Source organism: Strix aluco, chromosome 2 (assembly GCF_031877795.1).
Source record: "Strix aluco isolate bStrAlu1 chromosome 2, bStrAlu1.hap1, whole genome shotgun sequence".
Classification (NCBI taxonomy): domain Eukaryota; kingdom Metazoa; phylum Chordata; class Aves; order Strigiformes; family Strigidae; genus Strix; species Strix aluco.
Window position 1 is genome coordinate 56,515,479 of NC_133932.1, and position 14,788 is coordinate 56,530,266.

The 14,788-nt window shown below is 43.3% G+C and overlaps 1 protein-coding gene across 4 annotated transcripts in view; it reads right to left on the reverse strand.

Annotated features, from left to right (window-relative positions):
* CLCN4 (chloride voltage-gated channel 4) overlaps positions 1-14,468 on the reverse strand; it is a 46,405-nt gene extending 31,937 nt beyond the window's left edge. For 2 of the 4 annotated variants that reach the window (XM_074814846.1, XM_074814842.1), the window contains exon 1: positions 11,610-11,705. The gene's annotated coding sequence lies outside the window, so the exon portion shown is untranslated. Of the gene's footprint in view, positions 1-4,052; positions 4,177-11,609; positions 11,706-14,346 lie in introns of those variants that run through there. The other 2 variants (XM_074814845.1, XM_074814843.1) reach the window with 2 other exon arrangements.
* Between the last annotated feature and the right edge of the window lie 320 nt (positions 14,469-14,788).

The window sequence follows — 14,788 nt, forward strand, 5'->3', positions numbered from 1 at the left end:
AAGTTTACTCATAACCACCATACCTCTCTTTCCCACAGGGAGCTCAGCAACATCTGGCTAGGTGCAAAAATGACTGTTACCTCCTTTAAAGGTCAGGTCCCAAAGTAGTCGCTAATATGACAAGCTCCAGAAATGGCTGATATCATTCCCAATGAGAGGAGCATTTAGTAGCATGAGAATCTATTAAATGAAGTAGTTTCATCCAACTTAACTTCAGACATCCGAAAGTTTGGTGTCTGGACTGTAAGAACCATCTAGACTGCCTCTAGAGACAGAGAAAGATGGTGTAAGGGTGGTGGCAAGAGCGTGCCTGCTCCTTTAAAGGTATCTGGTCCTTTTTCAGTGCAACAAGGGATAGATAGTAAGAAAAGGAGAAAGCCGTGAACAAGAACATAGAGGGACACAAACCTGATGCAAATTATGAGGGAGGTGTGATGGGAACCAAACCTGGTCAGTCACACTCACTGATGAGGGCATGTGAGAGTGCGAGAATGTCTATTCCAGTGAGGTTGTCTGATGGGGGACCTTGTCATTTGGGAAACTATGGGAAAAAGAGGGGAAACCTGAAACAAAATACACAGACACACAGACGTGACAAAGCAAACATGGAGACCATGACAAGAAACAAATCTCACCACTCACACTAAGTGAAGAGCTATTAATTGTGTGTGTACCTCTGGGGTACATGCTCAGCTTTGCTATTGGTTGAACCTGCACACAGGAAAGTGGCAGCCATGTCCCCCGGCGTGGACAGAGACCTCAGGTCTGCGGGCTGGGCTCCAGAAGCTGGGCAGGAGAGTCCTGGGACAGGGTGGCTGGAGGAGGCAGCTGTGCGCTTCTACATCACCTAACAAAGCATTGCTCTAAAGAGTGATTATTCCCATCCATACTAAAATAGATGTCCTGGGAAACAGGGTCTTCCAGAGAGTACCTAGGGTTTGTAATCTGAAATGGCAAGCTTAGAAAAAAACAGCTAACAGGGGGTTACAAGAAAAAAAACACGTGAAAACACATAAGAAAAAGTGGGGACAGATACAGACTTTAGGGGTTTTATAGAACTGCCCGTGCAGAGCCTGTAGCTCCTTGACAGACACATGACAACTTTTGCAGATCACTGATAAGCCTAGCATGGTACTAACGACTGCTAGCCACTTTCTTCCATCAAGTACAGAAATGGGGCTTTCATGAGTAAAGAATTTGGATCTTTGAATCTGTGAGGAAGTTTCCTAGTTCTGTAACTGGAACAGACAAAAATATGGCAGATAAGCTTTTAATCAACTGTCCATACACCCTGCTGCTCTGCTCAGCCCTCTTTATTTACTGCCTTTTTTTCCCCTGGCTCCCTTTATTTACTGCCTTTTTTCCCCCCTCTCTCTATTTTCAACTGTTTTACTTCAAACCTCTCCATTTAATTTTTTTCCCTGGTGGGGACTTTAGGGATGGAACAAGTGTGAATACTCAGCTTTGTCAGTGTCTGCTTTTTGCACTCCACGGGGTAGGACTTTTTGGACAACAGACAATGTGCTCAGCACAAGCAGCTGAGAAAAGCATTATCTTACAGGCAACCAGCAGGTCACCATTACAATGCTATAGAAGCCCTTTTAAGTGCGGAAATCAAGCAATCTCCAAGCACCGTGGCATGTTTGTCTGAAAGAGAATCAAGCAAGGCAGTTGCAGCCTAGGGAAGGAAACCAAACGCAGAGTAGGTGTCCCACATGGCGCTGCTGAGCACAAACAAGCTGCCGCAGGATTGAGGCAATTTAAGAAGCAGCGGGTAAGAGGAGTGACAATTGAGAAGAGCAATACTTCGCCAGACAGATGAGAGCACACTCCTACAGGTGCTAAGGGAAATTAGAATCTGAAGGTGAGATCCTGTGACTGACACCAGGGAGCTGAAGCTGCGAGTGCACCTTGAGTTCAGTGGCTTGTGAAGCACTGGAATGGGAAGCTGAAATGAGGTTAAAGGATTAGACCATGCTATTATTGTGTAATGCTGTGATATTTTGCAGATCATTTACTTCACCCTATTCTTCCCACACAGTGAAGAAGGACCTGTAAGGAACATGCAGTTCAGACTGCTTGCCTGCACAAGGCAGCCCCCCCCGCTACATAAACAAACTTCTGGGAACTCTTGAGCTGAAAGCATTGGCATGTTTTTCTTAATATACTACAAGAAAACTACCCAACATGCTAGTTATATCACATAAAAAATAGGTTTTTAAGTATGTTGTCAGTGCCCAGCACATGACAGTATTGTGAGGGATAATACCAGGCCAGACCACAAGTATGTAGGATAATTACAATCTCAGCCTGAATCTACCCAAAAAAATACGTGCTACACAATATATCCAGGGAGAGAAAAATGTGCTAGAGACTGCAGGGTCATGGAAGACTAAGAAAACAAACAAACGTTGAACTCTAGGTAGCAAACCAATACCTGGAAATTACAGCTACCTGGATGATTATCAGCCTTAACTACTCTTTTGAAAGCAGAGATGTGATATCAGATTATACAAAACCCAATTTTAGTGAATAAAACTTAGCTACAGCACTTTTGAACTGAGTACTACAGAGTTCCCATCTTATGTCCTAGCACCAAGCACCTTAAGTATCACTTTGTCTTTATTTTGCATTTATTTATCTCACCTTACTTTGGCATCTGAAATAATTATCTCCAAAATTTATTTCACGATGAGCTAACTTGCCCTCTTAGAGGGCAGTTCTGCCAGCAGAACTGAAGCCTTACACAAATAACTCAGATCTAGATATTTTAATTCAATACACATAACTTAAGGGCAAATTAATCTCATCCAAACATGAATTGTGGCCAGGTGTACTACAGCAATCCACTCTGATGTTGACAAAAGTACAAACATTTGTGGTGTGAGTTGTCTCATCTAGCACGAGAAATCTGCTCTAGACTCTGGACACTAAATCTAGACTCCTTTCATAGCTGCTGAGAGGAAGTAAACTCTATTCAGATGCAGTTTATCGGCTGTATTCTAGATATTTACATTAGAATGAGACAGATTGTTTTCCAGAAGTGCTAATCAGAGGTAGACATCCACATCTCATCAAATGAGTCCACTACCAATTCCAAAGGAAAACATCGCAATACCGTTACATGCAGAATTAGTAACAAATGCAACTCGTGGTCACTCTTAACACCTAGACATCTAAGAGATTTGGATACTCTGACAGAGTTTATACACTGAAAAGTGTATACACTGAAAGGTGTTGAATCTTGCTGAATAACTGTTTTGACATATGTATTCTGTCCCTTTGCTGTTCTGTGTCTTAAACAGCCTTGCTGTCCTTTCCACTACTTTTGCGGATGCTGATGCAACATAATTTGTGCAAGGGCAAACATTTAGTCTCCTATTCTTTTCCTAATAATTCCTGGAATGCCACCAGTTTTTCCTAGGGCAGACATCCAACATTTTCCCTGAGCAGTCTGCTATGACTCCAGGCTATGCTTCATGAGAGGCAGCAGCCAGTTTGGAGCCCATCATCCTGTGGTCTCTTAAGGACATTTCCCCCATTGCTTTGCCTTTATCAGCATTGAATTACATCTGCCGTTTTATGCCCTGCAGTAGAGAGCCTTCTTCAGCTCTTAACAGTGAGCTCTCATTTTTACTGACTAGCTTAGTATATCTACAAGTGAACATTTTTGTCAACACTCTGCTTTAATAATAGTAAACACCTTCTTGCTAAAAACTGAATAAGGAAACAAAGAAATCTGACTGAACTACATTATCTCCCAAACTCAGAGGGTTCTGGTTAGCAGATTTCCCTGGATTTAGACCCATGCCAGACTACTGTGGTCCTGTAGATGAAGCAAGGTCCTGGCAGAGATCAATTCACAAATCCAGAAAGGTCACAGTGCTAGACTGGCAATTGCGCCTCTGGATGGAAGCTTTCCTGGCTGCCACATCACCCTAAATATCTTCCAGAAACCTTGTGCCAGCCCAACCTGATTTTCAGTCCCTGATCTCCCAGCTAGCCATGCTTCGTGTACAACATTTTGAAGCAAGAAAGAGACATTGCCTTACAAACATTGGAGGTGCTGCATGAGAGCAGACGGAGTAAGGGTCAAAAGAGCAAGTCCAAATATTAGCCCATGAGACTTGGTGACTGTAGGAAGCCAGATAACTTTCAAGTATTCACTGAAGCCTCCTATGTAAAGAAAGCAAAGAGATTAATGCACACAACGTACAGAAGCCCGAGTGCGAACACAGTTTGCTGCCCGACAGGCTGGGACATGCCAACAAGCACAGGAGGTACTGCATGGACTGCAGGTCTCTTCTGTTGCATTTACTCACTTTTTGTTACTTTTTAAAGAACTAAAAGGTATTATCATGTTTAAGGTCACGTTTTTCTGCAGGTCTCACAGTGAGTAAACTGTGACTGACGCCAGCTGTATGATACACCACAGTTTGGAACTAAGTTTTATAGACAAGCAATAAAGTACATTTACAATGGAAATGCTGACAACCTCTCAGCTTTACGGCACTGTTTGCACTATAGCATGTGCAAATCTAAAAGCCACAGCTAGAAGAGCTCGATTGGTGAACTGACATTCTAGGTATTATGCTGACTGACTGATCAGATCTGAAAGGTATTTGACATGGCAAGCCCAGACCAAAACATCCCATGGTTCAAAGAAGCTGAAAAGTATACTGATGGGAAACAACTAGCTGAACAGTCATCAAAGGAAAAGTCTTGGCCCTGGCCTATTGCTACTAGACACGCTAGTTCCATGCTACATTCTCCTCATCCTGTTTTCTGTTTTAATTGGACACATTGCACTGAGGCAGGCAGTACGTTTTTTAATGCAATTCCAACAAGTTTCAAGTTACTTTCAACAGATCACAGTTACTGAATTACTTCAACACTTCAAATGAACACTCACCTACACGCTTTCATCTGTATGCTTTTTTCCTTGAAGACAGTAGTGGGGTGGTTGCTATGTGAAGCAGAACAGTACGCAGGCAGAAAAGCATACATCTTCAGTGACTCTTCCGCTGTAGCATAAGGAAGAGGTGAACCTGGCACAAGGCTAGGGGAAGAATGCAGAAGCCTAAAGGCCAGTTGCATGTTCCTCAATTCCCATCTGTTCGGAGTGACTTTTCCAGGGCATCCAAAGCATCATCTGTTCCATCTCTTCCAAATGTGGCACGAGTTAGCCAACACACAAAAGTGGAATATAGTGTGTCTCAGGGCTTTTCTATGCCCTGGTACCAACATAATGGCAAAACAGGCCAGATGCTACTCCAGACACAATGATTTTGAAGTGATTCATGGTTATTTCAATTATGATTCCACCAGAGTTGAGCATGCCACTGATCTGGTTGGTCAGATTAGCTGTTCTCATGACGGCAGGTACTGCACAAACTGAGGAGCATGGGGACTGAAAATCCCTGGGATTTCTTTTCCACGGTACCTAATAATGAAGAATGCAATCTTGCTGGTTTACTAACTGGAAATCATCACAAGACCCCTTCGTGCTGACAGATGATTTGTCACTTTCTATGCCCTTAATACTTGTGTGGAGCATACAGTACCATATTCTCAGAAGAGCCAAGCATGGTGCCCCAGCCTCATGGCCATTAACTGCTCAACATGACCTGTCAAGCAAAGGCACCTTGTCTTGAGAACTGGGTGCTCTACCAGCATCCATCCACCCCCAGTCCCAAGGGATTTAGACCTAGTCGCAGAGATGGATGAAGAACACTCTCTACCCAGGCCTTGAATTCAGGCAATTCACAGGTCAGTGCTGCCCACAGAGTGAGCAGAAGTCAGCGTTCAGAAAGCACCATAAGAGAATAAGGTTGAGGGAGAAAGTTCCCAGAGCTGAGCACGGTCACCCCACACATCTTCAGTACCACCTGGCCAGAGAAAATGGGCCTGATAGCTCAGGAAGTCAGCAAGCAAGATTATTAATGGGGTGATCTTGAAAGACATGAATGAAAAGTACAGGGAGACGATTAGGGATGTATGTCTTTTGGGGAGGGGTCAGAGAACGAGGTCTGTTTAGGCTAGAGCCAGGAAGGCCAAGGGGGGTGGATGTAATTCCCCTTCCACCACCTACCACGTAGGAGATGATCTAGAAATGGTGATGTGACACCACACCCTACAGGATATAGGAGGCAGGTAAAGAGTTATGAAAGAGTCTTCTAAACAAGAAGTAAGATGCTGTTGGATGTCGATTTTACAAGGAAACTGTCTTCAGCAAAAGCAAGCAGGCTGAATCACCAGCGAGTTAAATGGGCAGTTTTCTGCAGGTTGAAAAATATCCATGGGCAATTTAAGACTATTCACCTTAGAAGCCTCAGACTGAACAAGCCAACTGATTTATTGACCTTCTGTGTTAATGATGGCATTTAAAAAAAAAATATGTTAAAATGGGCTTGGATCACAGCAAGGTTCAGACTCCTGGAAAAATAAGAAAATGCTGAACCCAGTTACAGGCCTTTTTTGGAAACATAATATGGCACATAAAAAGCAGAGAATAGTTAAATTGGGAAAATACAGAGGGAAGACTGGATATTAAAATTGGCAAATATCTCTCCTACAATTCAAGGACTAATTGCACAGCCTCTGTATTTGAGTAAACAGCACTGCAAACCCTCAGTTTCCCACCACGCAAGTGCGGGCAGGCTGCAGTATCGGAAACATTACTGTAAAATATTGCATTTTACTGTATGGGCCCCACCACCACATATTAAGGAGTTTCCTGCTATGATAATGTGGGCAAGCTAAATACAGTCACATCTTTGATGTGCAGCTTTACCCTGAGTAACCTCTATGGAAAAAATTATGAAGCCACAGCAGAGCTCAAAAAACACAGGGCACCAGATCACAGGGGAGAGGGCCTGGGAGAGAAGGGGAAGGCAGGAGGGAACATTTGGGATAAATGATGGAAAATTGAGGCACAAAAGGCTCCTCCAGACCAAACCACAGCCTCCAACTGCCCCTCCTCAACCACCACACGTGGTCATGGGGTGAGCGCAGAGGAGATAACACAGCTGTCTGGGAGTACAGGCAAAGGGAGGCATGGGGGGACATGGGGTGCACCAGCACACCCTGACAGCTGGTAACAGACCATCAGGGCTTTCCAACCCTTCAGCAACAGCCAGACTCTCTCTTCTCCTTTTCTCCTCCTGGGTTACTATGCTTCTTGTCCTCCAAGGGGTGAACTTCACACCTGCATCCTGCTCACCACTCCTTCCTGGGACGACTCTCCCTTTAGAAACCAATTCCTTTAAGTATGAAATATCATGTGTCTGGTCTCTGTTTGAGTTTTCTTGGAAAGTCTGAGCAAAATTAGTTCAGCTGCTGAGTTATGTCAGAAAGGGGGGAAAAAAAAAAAAAAATCTCAGCTCTTTCCCCACGAGCTCCAAGTGGAATTTTTGCACTCACATAACTCAAAATCTGCTCCGTATAAAAAAATGCTAAACTCATGTCTCTGTTTCCAGTGAGTTTTAAAGGTCCCTCCAATAAATTCAGTTGCTAGCATAGATGTCGGGGCTGTGGAAAATGCAGGAGGAAAACATTGCTTGCTCTGGAACATCCATCTGCATTTTTCAAACTGAGCTGAAACATCTCTATTAAAGGATGCCCCTCTGATAACAGCCCATCAGCTTCGGAAGATGAGCCCCATGGGCCTGCATCAACCCCACACACTTGCTTCTTGAAAAAACCAAAATTTTATAGAATCATAGAATGGTTTGGGTTGGAAGGGACCTTAAAGATCATCTAGTTCCACCCCCCCTGCCATGGACCAGGGACACCTTCCACTAGACCAAGTTGCTCAAAGCCCTGTCCAACCTGGCCTTGAACACTTCCAGGGAGTGGGCAGCCACAACCTCTCTGGGCAACTGGTTCCAGTGTCTCATCACCTCAAGTAAAGAATTTCTTCTTTATAACTAATCTAAATCTACCCTCTTTCAGTATAAAACTGTTACCCCTTGTCCTGTCACTACATTCCCTGATAGAATCCCTCCCCATCTTTCCTGTAGGCTCCCTTCAAGTGCCGGAAGGTTGCTGTAAGGTCTCCCTGGAGCCTTCTCTTCTCCAGGCTGAACAACCCCAACTCTCTCAGCCTGTCCTCACAGGGGAGGCACTCCAACCCCCTGATCATCTCCGTGGCCTCCTCTGGACCCGCTTGAGCAGGTCCGTGTCCTTCTTATGTTGGGGGCTCCAGAGAGCTGGATGCAGTAACTTCAAGTGGTGTCTCACAGGAGTGGAGTAGAGGGGGAGAATCACCTCCATCAATCTGCTGGCCACAATTCTCTTGATGCAGCCCAGGATACAGTTGGCTTTCTGAGCTGCAAGCACACATTCCTGGCTCATAGTCAGCAATTTGATCAGATAAAATTCAGAAAGGCTTCAGCATCTGGGGTAAGAAACTAAACTTCAGAAAACAGGACAGACTGTAAATCAGGCTACCAGTGTATGCTTGATTTTCCTCTAGTCCCCTTTGTCACAAAAAAAGAGAGGGAATTTCCCTTCTGGAGCAGCTGGTTTTACTGCCACAGAGCTCCAAGCCAGGGCTGAAGGGCCGGAGGTGCTGTACAGTTTTCCTCCTCACACCAAAGCTTTGCAGCACCAGGCTTGGGTTTCCAGTGCTGTTCTTTGTCTCCTCACTCAGAAAATGATAGGCTTGAGGGGGGGGAAAAACAGTTCTTGGACTGCAAAAAAGGAAAATACATTCAGAGAGAACAGAGTTGCACTATCAGAAGGGAAATGCCCTGGTATATAGTTACTCCTAAAAAGCTTTCCCCTTAAATGGGGTGTTCAATAGCATTAAACACACCTCTTGCTGAAAACCTTTTTAAGCCTTCAGCTTGAAATAAAGCCGATAAACCTGCAGTAGAAAAGCCATTAATCTGTTCTACCACGTCACTTCTCATGATATGCGTGGAGGCAGTGACTCATTTTCACACAGATGGAGGGTAATGTTTTCCTGTTCGCAGGGCGCTGGTTTTTACTGCTGCTGCATTTGACGCCAATGGGCTGCGCAGTTACAGACGAGTTACTTCATACTGCCAAGAGGAAGCTCCCCCACCTGCAAGATGGGGAAACCTTTTCTTTGGGGTGATGCTTGAGAGCAACATGTTAAAAGTGTTTTAGCAATAGCAGCCTACCATAACCGTGCCAGAGTTCTCTTTTGGCATTAATGATCATGTGTGATTTTTTTGGTTCTGCTGGACTAGAGATGAAGAAATCCAAGACAACTCAATATCTGGTGTGTACATACGTGCACACGCACACAAGTGAATTAGGCGCCTATTCTACAACCTGATCCCATTTCACTAAATGGAAAAATCAACACACACACCCCCTTGGGCACCCTGCAAGCTGCAGCCTGATGGCAACAGCAAACTGGAAAAGAACTGGTACCTATGGGCACCACGCTGAGCTAAGAGCAGGTCAGACCTGAGACAGGCTCACGCAACAACACTGACCACCAACACACACGAGATGGCCCTCTGAACCATAGGTGAGGCAGAAGGGTGGGAGCCTGCCCCTTCCCCTTGCACAAGCACTGGGCTACCTTCCCCTCCAGCCCAACAAACAACGGCTTCACAATGAAGCAGCTCCCAGACCAGGGACGTTATGGCAATCCTCCGGAGATCCTGTTCACTCCAGGCAGATGGGAAGGACCCAACTCCAGGGCAAACACTCCCCTCCATCTCCTTCTCCTCCTCCAGTCCTCAATTACAAGCCACCAGCCACCACCTCTGAAGAGGTACTACCTTTACAAGGCAGACCCGATGCACGCAGGGGCTGAGCACCCATGCAGCCACGTGCTGGAGCCAGGGCATGGCACTCCAATGCTGCCGGGCAGAGCGCCCTCCTGATGGGGATGTTTCCAGGGTCACCCTCTTATACTAAGTAACTGTTAAAGAACTTAAGTCCTTAATTTCTGAGTTGCCCTAGTATACATTTAAGGTGGGCACCTGGTCTTTTGTTGCAGAAAAGATGCCCGACTCAAATCAAGAGACCAGGAGAACTGCCCCATACGTATTTCCATAGGGCATTCAAATATGATCTGGGGGCGGGGGGGAACCCCTTGCACTTCTAAAACCCCCGTGTGGCAGCGCTGCTCCATACCACCTCATACAGTGACAGGTTTGTACTTCTATCACTTTTGAAGCTGTCTTGGAAAAAAAAACAGAGGTTCTGTTGGAGAAAAATAAAATTGATTTTTTTTTTTTCTTCAGTTTTGAAGAACCATTGTCCTTTTTTAATTCATTTCAATAATTCATTATATACTTCCTTTCTTCCCCCCTTATCTTCTGATCCTGACACTACTGCATACCTGATCACTGGAAACCAGAATTCACCTTTCACTAGGATGTACAACTTCCTTCAGCACAGGAGATCCAAAATCTCCTCCACGAGTGTATGGGTGAGCACACAGAGACCCTAGGCCTGCCAAATTTTCAGATTTTTCCAATAGTGGGAAAAATTTATTTGAACAAAGAATGGGATTTTCAAGAGTAAGAAAACTTCCTGCAGACTAGGAGTGAAAAGTCACCTGACTCTCTGCCTGATGAAGCTGCAGCTGAGTCATCCTCTGTTCTCTGGCAAAGGCACAGAATTATTTATCAGAATTTTTAAAAAAGAAAAAAAGGTATATTTGATTTTTCTGACTACTATAAACTCAAAAATTAATTTAGTTTCTTGCATTCTAACATCTGTATTAATTTTAAAAAGTAGTAAAATATTAAAAAAAAAACCCTAAAACATATTTTTAAAGCAATGCAGAAGAAAACGACCACAGAAGAGTCACCATTTTTTCTCCACAAATACATGTCTTCATATATTTGTATAGAGTGCATAATTAAACACCTAGACCAGGAAAAGAAAACAGACTCTGGGCTTTGCTTATATAAACACTAACAGTCCTAAAAAGCAGTTTAGTGTGGATTTTTCAGCCTTTTGTCGACTGGCATTTTGTGTAAGAAGTAAAAATCTGCTTATCTCATATGTTCCTTCTGGAAAAGAATTTTCCATGCTTATATTGGATGACAAGCAAAACCCACCCTACCTTACGCTACAGCAAATTACGCAGGAAACCTGTCGGACTAGGTACTTTCAAACCATGTCAGCAAAAATGAATAATAAAGGAAAAGCCTCTTTCCCCAAATACATCTACTAGCCCCATAAGCAAGTTAATCCTCATTCCTTTATAAGCTTAGACACATTTATCTGTACAGCAACTTCCTTTAGGCATCCAGGGAAAAGAAAAAGCAGGGAATGCAAGCAAAACAGCATTGCTGCTCTCTCTTCGCATGACTGGATGGCTGCTCACATAAATACAGAATTCAGCAGACACCCGAAGGAGCCATAGCAAAACGCAGGGACAAAGGGCCTTCTTCAGCTTTAAAGCTCCATCTGGCAGCATTTCCACTGGAGATGTCAGCCGGGAGATCAGCACAGAGCCAGCAGGCAGCCTCTGCACCTGCAAACCCTCTGCTTGCAGAGGAACCGTGCCGCTTTATTTTCCAGCAGAAACTCTGCCCGACAGAGCTGGAGCTGTAGGACGGCAGCAAGAGAGCAACCGGCAAATCAGTTTTGCGAAGAATTCTGTTGCTTACCTGCAATGCAACATCATTTAGCCCCGTCCCAAAGATTTTAATAGCATCCTTTCTTGGGTGGTATGGCTGCAAAAGCAGTGATGTCATGGGGAGGAAGCCGTAACAATCATGTGACTGCATCCTCCGTCTATAGGATATCTGATAGGAGACGGGGCCAGAGGGAGACACACCAGTCTGTAATCCCACAGGATTAAACTGTAAGCTTCTTTACCCTGCCCTACCTATTCGGTCACCATTACAACATGTGCTGATTTTTTCCCCCCTCCAACCTAATTATTTTTTAATGAGTTTGTGGATTTTTTTGCAGTAACTGCATTTTTAAGCAGTAACGATCACATCTTTTCATGAGGAAAAAGCACAGTAAGTATGCTGCTTGCACACCAAGAAGTATTCCTGTTGACTCTGTGGCAACACCCAGGTGTCACATTTTCTTTCATCTTTATGAAATATGTCATCACAGCAGCTTGGATGTGAGACAAACCACAACTCCACCATCCCTTGCATTTTTCCTTCTCCCAGTGCTCCGTTTCAAGCTTATCCAGACTGACTTGCCTCTATCTTCTGTGTCATATTTAAAATCTGCAAGCTTACATCAAAGGTTTCGTCCCTGCTACTGTCACTTCTTCGTTTTCCCCACCATCCATCCATGAATCGCTACACTTGCTGCCTTCTGCCTTTTCTTCAATGCAACTGTCACTGCTTGAAAGACCCTCTCCCTGTATCCCAGCTTACTTTTCCTTTTCAAAACTTCTGCTTAAGTTTCCTCATCAAATACTTAAAAACTAGAACATCCTAAAACGTTTTATTTAAAAAACAAACAAACAAACGCCAACAAAAAACCCCAATTACCCCAACTTTCACATTTTGGTTAATTGAGTATTACATCTCAGAACCATATTTTTGAGGAATTGGGGGGTGGGGGTGTTGATTTTGACTTGTTTCTTGGGTTTTTCTTAAATAATTTTATTATGCTCTACAATGTATTTGAGTTCTACAAAATAATACTTTCCAAAGTTCTGCTTGTTGAAATTTTGTACAAGCCACCAGGGTCACGTTGTGCAAGGCAGAGGCTGTAACTGTTCTTCTGAAGATCACATATGTGTTTGTACATGTGCAGTGTGTTTTATTTCAGGACATTCACCTTACTGCTCATTTTCCCGTATTTGAATATTACGCAGACTGGTTTTACCCTTAAGGGTATCCAGGGATGTGCTTTGTATTACCAAGCAGATTCAACATCCAGGTAGAGGGAGATCTTGCGCAGGCACACATGAAAATATCCACAGGTGACTGAAAGCGCATGCGTGACTTCCCCACACTTCAAAGGCTAAGGAACGCAGCTCCGGAAGACCTTTTTGTCCCAGCGTGTTTGAGCAGGTATTTATGGATGTGCTAAGCAGGCAGCCCGGCCCAGCAAAGCAAGCTGGTTGATACAGGGTGTACAAAACCTTTTATCAGAATGGCTACACGGCTTCTCCAAATCTTGTCTATAAGCTGAAGGAAGTTCCTGTACTACTTATTTCTGATACAGACTCCCCATACAGAAGCCACACGTTGGATTTTATTGTGAAATCTGAACACTTAGCTTGAACACTTAACTTCACCTGAAGTTCTCACAGCTTTCTGGAGCGAGGAGCATGCCTACAGAGAAGAGATGTGATTATGCCTTTCAAACACAGCACCGCAGATCACAGTTCTCTACCACTCACAGCTCAGTAACAGCTCCAGGCCTATTACAACCGTGTCTGTGAAGTGTGGAAAAGTGATAGAAGTCCTAACTTCCTGCCAGTGTCTGTCCTTTGCACCTATTAAAATCAGTATTAATAGGCCAATTGAATTCTGTGAAGGAAGTTAAACACTGAGCATTTAATTTATTTTCCGGATAACGTAGCTGCAATTTTCCTTAATCCATTTATGAGAGGGAAACATGGAAAACAGCAAGCAGCATTTAGTTGGTCAGACATAAACATCTATTCCTGGGAACTTCTGTGCCCCAAGACACACCCTGTAACACAAGCACTGTGCCCTAGACACAGAACAGTAATTTTGTGCAGTAACCAAATGAGCACAAGGGTTTAAATCCCCAATTTCTTCCTGGGCAAACTTTCCTAAATTCACTTCCTAATTTTTCCTTGTCTATTAACACAGCTGAACTCATTGTGTCTCCTGCTGAATGTGTATTTATAGTTGGATGGTCTAACTGCAAACAAACTAAAAGAACACCTTATTCTCTATAGAAAATGTGATTCTATAACCTAGATATGCATGTTCAAATTTAAGAGATTATTAGAAATCATAAGAAACCAGAAACAGCTCCTAAGAAGATTTTAACTCCAAGAACACTGAGATTTTCCAAAGTGCAAGCAAATCACTTAAATGACATTTAGAGATTCCAAAACCAAATCAACTTTACTCTTTGGTATTTTCTTCCAATGATACTCATTCAATTGTGTGGTCTCAAGAAAAAGAAAATCCTCTTCACATCATGTTTTGGAGAAGATTGTTCTTGCTTTTGCTAGCCTACAGTTTCTTAAGTAATACATTTGTAAATACATTTTTCCTCCTCTCAAAGATATATGACTATAGTTAAAAAAGAGACTGAAGTCAAAACAAGCTGTAAAGTGCCCTCTTCCCTAAAAATTCAACCATCAGTTTTACATCTGCTGAAAACAAAACATATAGTTCATCTAATTCCTAAAAAAAAAAAAATAATTTGCTCTTTTTATACAGCACTTACCTTTTAAGTCTTCCAAAGTGCTTCAAGAACTGCAGCAAGAAATACATATAAAACGTCATTCTTACAACAGAAAACCCATACTGACATACCCATTATAGCTTTTGCTGTTGATCCTAATGGTAGTGAGACAGAGATGGTTGCTATTCCAAATGACTATTTCTAGCAGACCGTTTAAAAATAACCTAAACTCTGTCATACCCTTAACGCCGTGCAAATATTGGACAGAGACAGGAGTCATATGTCAGTACTATGATTTTGCCTGCGGTCCTGCAGCTTAAGGTTGCAGAGAGAAACTGAGAAATGTCCTTTCTGAAATTATGCAGGTTTAGTGTTTCCTTTGTGAAAGCAGCAGTAAAGTTCAGCCTAAAAAAGTTAACCAGTGTTCTTCTGAGTGGCTTCCACATTGGACTTAGTCATAAGTACGATATTACAGAACTAACAA